The sequence below is a fragment of the Acanthisitta chloris genome, unplaced genomic scaffold (assembly GCF_000695815.1).
Source record: "Acanthisitta chloris isolate BGI_N310 unplaced genomic scaffold, ASM69581v1 scaffold14468, whole genome shotgun sequence".
NCBI classification, from domain to species: Eukaryota; Metazoa; Chordata; class Aves; order Passeriformes; family Acanthisittidae; genus Acanthisitta; species Acanthisitta chloris.
The window spans coordinates 7,794-14,023 of NW_008688764.1; the positions used below are offsets into that span (position 1 = coordinate 7,794).

Below are 6,230 nucleotides of genomic sequence, written 5' to 3' on the forward strand. Positions count from 1 at the left end.
GTTGGATAAAGCCTTGAACAACCTGGTCTGGTGGGAGGTGTCCCTGCCCAGGGCAGGGGCTTGGGACTAGATGATCTCTAAGGTCCATTCCAACCCCTTAACATTCTGTGGTTCTATTATTCCCTTCCTACTTCATCCTTGATCCCTAGATACCATTTACCTTTTACTGGAGCATCTTCCTCCTTGTGAGGTGAATTCTGACAGCTTGTTGTGCCAACAGTGCATCACAACATACTCTTCCCTTACTTCTAGAAACCAGCTTTTGTATTTCCTGCTTAGCCTTGCAGGTTAAATTTGGAAAAACAGAATCCACACCTTGCGTTGAATAATGAGCTGGAGTAAAGTATTGGTTTCTTGCAAAGTTAATTCCCCAGTGTAACCTCTGCAAAATCTGGAGTTTTCTTTCCAAGCAGTTATCCAGGTGGTGATCAGGATCAAGCTGGTTACCTGAAGATCACCACAGACTGCAGCACTTTGCCTTACTGCCAGCAGGTTGTTGACAATGAGTCCTCCTGTGCTGGACGTAGTTCATAGCTGCGCTTCTGTGCTGTGGTTATAGACAAGAATGTGATGATAAGTAACACCTTTTCACACCCTGTAAGCGTCAGTCTCTTTTCTGGTGAAACTTCACACATTAGTATCTTTATTGCTAAAGAGATGAAATCACCACGATTCGCCTCACTGGATTCTTTCTGCTTTCAGATTGTGGGTGAAGTGTTCAGGATTTCTGCTCAGTTATTGATGAAAGTGGGGTTTGCTTCACTGGAGTTTGCAATGGAGATCAGATTGTCTTTTTGGTGTGCAGTGGGTGAGAAGCTGTGAGCACACACCTGTGTGATGCCTTGATTAGACGCTTGTTGCTCTTTCTTCAGCTTTTCTTGTCTTGCAGTTTGTAGAAGCTTCTGGCACTCACATTGGCAGGTAAACATGTTTTTCAAGCTAATTATGTTCAGCAGTTTCACAGACAGAGAATGGACAGGTCTGAACTTTTCAACTTTGGTTATTTCTTCTCATGTGATCACATCCTGGAAAGAAAAAAATAAACTAATATTTTGTTTTCAACTCCAGACATCAAAAGTTCGAATACTGAAGGCCAACAGTGAAACTGTCAGAGCAAATGGCTCATCTTCTCTTAAATTGTCACTTTAGCAATAGAAGAATCTGTGTCATTGGGCTTTATAAATAATTCTTTTGCAGCTTTCTCTACATCAGATGCAAGTGCTGCGGCTCTTACATGGTTTCCTTTGAAATGACATCCCTCTTTTGTTTGTTTTCTTTAATTTCTTTGCCAAATTAAAACAGCTTCTTGCTCTTTGCCTCTGTTTTGTGCTTCTGTGCGTAGTTTTATTCATATTTTGGGATGGTCTTTCCAGATGCCTGAGCACAGGTGCACAACAGGAACCCCAAAGCATTTGGAGACTGAGCACATGCTTGAGCAGTGTAGCTGTGGAGAGAAGTGTCTGTCCCAGGATCCTTGGTGTGTGCAGTGACTAGTGGCCATTATTAGTTGGGATTAGCCCTTCTGTCATGGACTCCCTGTGCTGCAAAGCCTTTAGCCTAGCCCTGATCTACCTGTGTTAGTGTGGGGTTTGGAGGTTTTTTCCCCCTTGGGAAAGGGTGTGTTACATGCTTCAAAGCTCACTATGTGGACTGTGGCATAGGCCTGGAATCACTTTTGGATTTGTCTGAGTTTGTGTATTTGCTCTGTGTCATTGCAATATACATCAGTTTGGGCTAATTACTGCCTCCATTTCAAGCTGTAAATAACAAGTTCTCTCCTCCACAGCAGAGTTTTGTGTTACAAGAATGAGTTGATTCAATGGAAAGAGAGCTCAGAGTGCATGCAGGGATGTCCAGTGCCAGGCAGTACAGGACCAGTTGGGGCACCCAGGGCTGAAGAACAAAGTTATTTAGCAATTTAGACAGAAACACCCAAAACAAGCCAGTCTGGATTCTTCAGTCTTGCCTGTCAAATGTTTCTGTGGCTTTAGAAGGCTTCTGAACGTCTGCAGCTCAAGTGGAATTGGTTTTTGTTGTTAAAATAACTGTTACATTTGTTGAAATGCTTTATTAGTAAGTTTCTGTTCTGTGTGTGGAATTTCCACTCAGGGCCTGTGTTTAGGTTCAGGAAAAGTTACCTGAGCCTGCTCTGGGTCACTCTGACTTCTGCCAAGAAGTGTCTTCTTCACTAACCCATCACTAGCAGTGACCTCAGGGAGGGTGTGAGGGTGCCCTGGACAAACCTGTGTTACTGTTACAGTCATAGAAATAATGTAGGAACTGTTGTTAACACCGTAGTGTTCTGCCAGCTGAGAGCCAGTTCTGCTGACTCTAGGAAACGTCCTCAAAGCAACACTTGCAGACTTTGGAGCTGTGGTGAGCACAAGGGATTTCTGGTTTCCATCTAACAATCAGGTTTCAATTCCAGAATGAGAAAAGGAGCTTCAAGGGTAGACTCATAGCCCACAGTTAGTGCTGCTTGTGCTGAGCTGTTGTGTTGTGCCCGGACTCAAATCTCTCACAGAGTAATGGGGGAGTTAAAAAACCCTCAAAACACAGGCACTAGGATCAGAACCTTGAAAACTTCTAGTTGTCCCTTCTGCAGCAGAGATCTTTATCTTATTTACTTGCAAGTCTGGCTAAGGAGTCATTTAATACAGACATGGCTAGTGAATGATTAACTTGAATATTCAAATTTATACCTGTTGCCAGTGGAGCTAAACCAGATTGTAATTCTTCCCTTAGCTCCATGGGGTGGGATTGTCTGACAGAAGCACCAAATGCCTTGACACTTCTACCAGAATGACAACCCCCACGGGTGTGTGGGTTCCTTATTCACAGGTTCCATGTGGGCTGTGCTGTGGGCTAGGCCTCCAGCTGGGTCCCTACTGCCTCATTTGCTGAGCAGTGGTTTTCAGTGGTTAATTGAGTACTCAAACGAGGTTTTCTGTTAGCACAACATCCATAAATACCCTCTGATGACCAAACATTGCTGGGGAGATAGTCTTCCTTGGTGACAAAGTAGTTCTCGGAATGATTGAGACCCCTGAGCCTGTTCCACCCATGTGACTTCCAGGCTGGTTTTAGACAAATGGGTTTGATTGCCTTAAATTGCCCAATTTAGCCCCAACACTGCTGCCTCTCCTGCAGCCCAGTGCAATCCAGGCAACCTGTTCAAGTCTGTGTGCTCTGCGCACTGTAAAAGGGTGCCCTGCCTCTCCCTGTGGAAAAGGAGTCTGGAGGAGAGTTGTGTATTCATGTGGTTAGGTTGATATCCCACTAGAAGACTTAATTAGCTCTGTTGTATCTTAATTTAAATTGAACCCAGACAGAGGTGGCTTTGTGGGTTAGCTACTGCCAAGATGAAAATGAACTTGCTGCAAGGCATAAATGGGAGAGGATTTCAGGCATTAATCATTTAGGACAGGAGAGGCCAAGCTAGGCAGTGGGAAAGGGGATAAGTTGGAGGTGGGCTGAGGGTTGTTTGGGGCATGGGGTAGTGCAAATAAATAGATTCGCCATTTCCCAGTTTCAGATCCCATTTATTTACTGACCAGGGAGGGTATTGTTTGTGCCTGACTGATGCTCTGAGTGCATCCACTTAGACACTGCTCACCTTTGGGTGAACATAAAGGTGCTTTGCTGAGAAATTTCGCTTGGTTGTTGATCCTGTTCAAGAAAAGCAGTTGTCCGGGGCTTGAGGTCTTATGTCCCTCCAAACCTGCTCATTGTGAACACTGCAAAGACCTCAGAGGTGAAGAAGATACTTGACACTGCATTTTTGTTTCACGAAGCAGAAAGTGACACAGACATATGGGTGAGGATGAACAAATAATGGCAGGTGTGGTTGGGTCATCTTGATCCCACTGTGGTTTAAATAACAAGGATGATAAATAATGAGAGCGATAAGACACCGGAACAGGCTGGGGCTGCCTCAACCCTGGCAGTGTTCAAATCCAGGTTGGATAAAGCCTTGAGCAACCTGGTCTGGTGAGAGGTGTCCCTGCCCAGGGCAGGGGAGGTTGGGACTAAATAATCTTTAAGGTCCATTCTAAACGCTTAACATTCTGTGATGGTCAGAGGCAGTGTCTTTCTGCTTGGAGGAGTTTGACATTATTTCTCACTGTGACTTTGTACAAACAAACAGTGAGAAAACCTGCCTGTCTCAGCATTCCATGCAAAGTGTGTGTGGAGAGACAGAGGTGTGCACAGGCACAGTGCCTGCTCCAGGGTTGTTCAGTCACTCAGAGAGCAGGACACAGGTTTTGCAGTGCAAGTTTTCTGTCACTTGAGTAGTGACTCGGACCAAAACTTGCTGCTGTTGATATGAGGCTGAAATGTTGACTGAAACCAGTGAGTGTCATTCCCCTAAATTGTGGTGTGGTGACAATGAAACAGACTTCTCTAAGGAATGGCAGCAATCTCCAGACTGTGAAGCAGAACAAAGACCTTTGGGCAACCCTCAGGGTCTGGTGGGTGTGTGGGTGAGGCTGAGCTCCATGCAGACATAAGGCAAAAGGGAAGGATGTGCCAGCAGAGCCTAAGCAAGCCATTATATTTCCAGCAAGTATTTCAAGGGTTTAATTTTGAAAGACACACACTTCCACATCTTGAAAATTACCTCTCTGACTTGTTGCAAAAGCCTTGCCAAAAAAAAAATGGGATTTTGTACGGAATATTCTGTTTTGGTTTGTTTCTCTAACAAACAGAAAGTAAGGACTGCATCAAAGAGAAATAATTTGGTTTTCTCAACAGCCTTTATTCCAAACTGGTACAGAATATGGGTTCTCTGGTTTCCACAGCATGTAATTCTAAAGGGTTAAATATCCCAGCATCTGCATGGCTTTTCATGGAATACAGAATGGTTTGGGTTGGAAGGGACATAAAAAACCATCTAGTTCCAAGCCCTTGCCATGGGCAGGGACACCTTCCACTAGACCAGCTGCTCCAAGCCCCATCCAGACTGGCCCGTAACACTTCCACAGCTTCTCTGGGCAACCTGTGCCAGTGCCTCACCACCCTCACAGGAAGGAATTTATTCCTGATATCCAGTCTAAACCTACTTGCTTTCAGTTTGAAGCCATCCCCCTTGTCCTGTCCTTTCATGCTCTGTTCTCTGAGCTTTTAGCATTGTACATCTGAGCAGAGGAGTTGGACTGTTCAGTATGGTGAACATTTGGTGAAGTTATTTTATTTCCACAGAATCAGTAATGATAAATCCACAGCTTTGGGAAGTCTGAGGGCTCTAGCTTGTAAAATAAACCATGATAAAGAAAATTTAATGAGTCTAACATAAATGAAATCATAAGTTCTTCTCCTTTTTTGAGTGGCAAGACTTGGAGATCAGAATCTCATCTTTTTCTTTATAAGCATTAATCACTATTGAGGGAGAAAGCACAAAACAGACAAAAAAGTTTTTAAAGTTTTCAATATTGCAATAATTGGGCATGTTAATATGCCCATTATTGCTTTGTGTAGCATCTAAGTTTAGCATTCAAATCTTGCAGCAAAAAAAATATTGCATGAGTATTTTCTGCTAGTTTGGGTGGAAAAAAATGATATTAAAGCAATTATATTTCTTTTATCCCCATTCAGTGATGGAGATTGTGCATAAGTTTGAGAAGAATATGTTGGTGCTGAAATTTCTTAAAATAAGAAGCATTTTTTTCTGAGTGCTGAGAGATCTGGAAAATGTGTAAACTTAGAAACACTGATGTGGTCCCACACTGTTCTTGTGAAACAGCTGGTGATTGAGCTAAATCAACTGTTGTAGTAGTTGAATGAGTTTTAGTGCTTATTCAGTAGGAAAACCTTTCTAGTACAGTTAAGCTTTGACTAATATCCCAACTAGTGAATCAAAAGTCAGTTTTGACTTGCTGCTACTCATACAGTGACTTAGGTGTTACCAAAGTGCCACAGTGTGTGTCTTCCCTGAAGGCAGTTCAAGCTCAGACTGTGTGGAAGGGGGAGGTGTGTGGTTTCTCAGTTCTGCCATATGGCTTTACTGGAGAATAAACTTCAAGTGGTTTGACTGCTGCTCTGAGGGTCTAATGTCCTTTATGTGCTGTCCTTTTTCTGTCCTAAGTGTTGACTGATGCTGTGGCTTCAGATTATTAAACCAGTGTCTTGTTTGGTTTCTAAACTGGATAGACACCAAATTAAATTAAAAACTTTAAAAATATAAAAATTGTGACTAGTTATTAGACTATTATTAGTGCTGCCTGAGGACT

At 43.1% G+C, this 6,230-nt stretch overlaps 1 protein-coding gene across 1 annotated transcript in view; it reads left to right on the forward strand.

The window, feature by feature from the left end:
* Nucleotides 1-6,230, forward strand: part of DDRGK1 (DDRGK domain containing 1) — a gene marked incomplete at its 5' end in the record, with an annotated part of 28,607 nt that overhangs the window by 675 nt on the left and 21,702 nt on the right. The window lies entirely within an intron of this gene.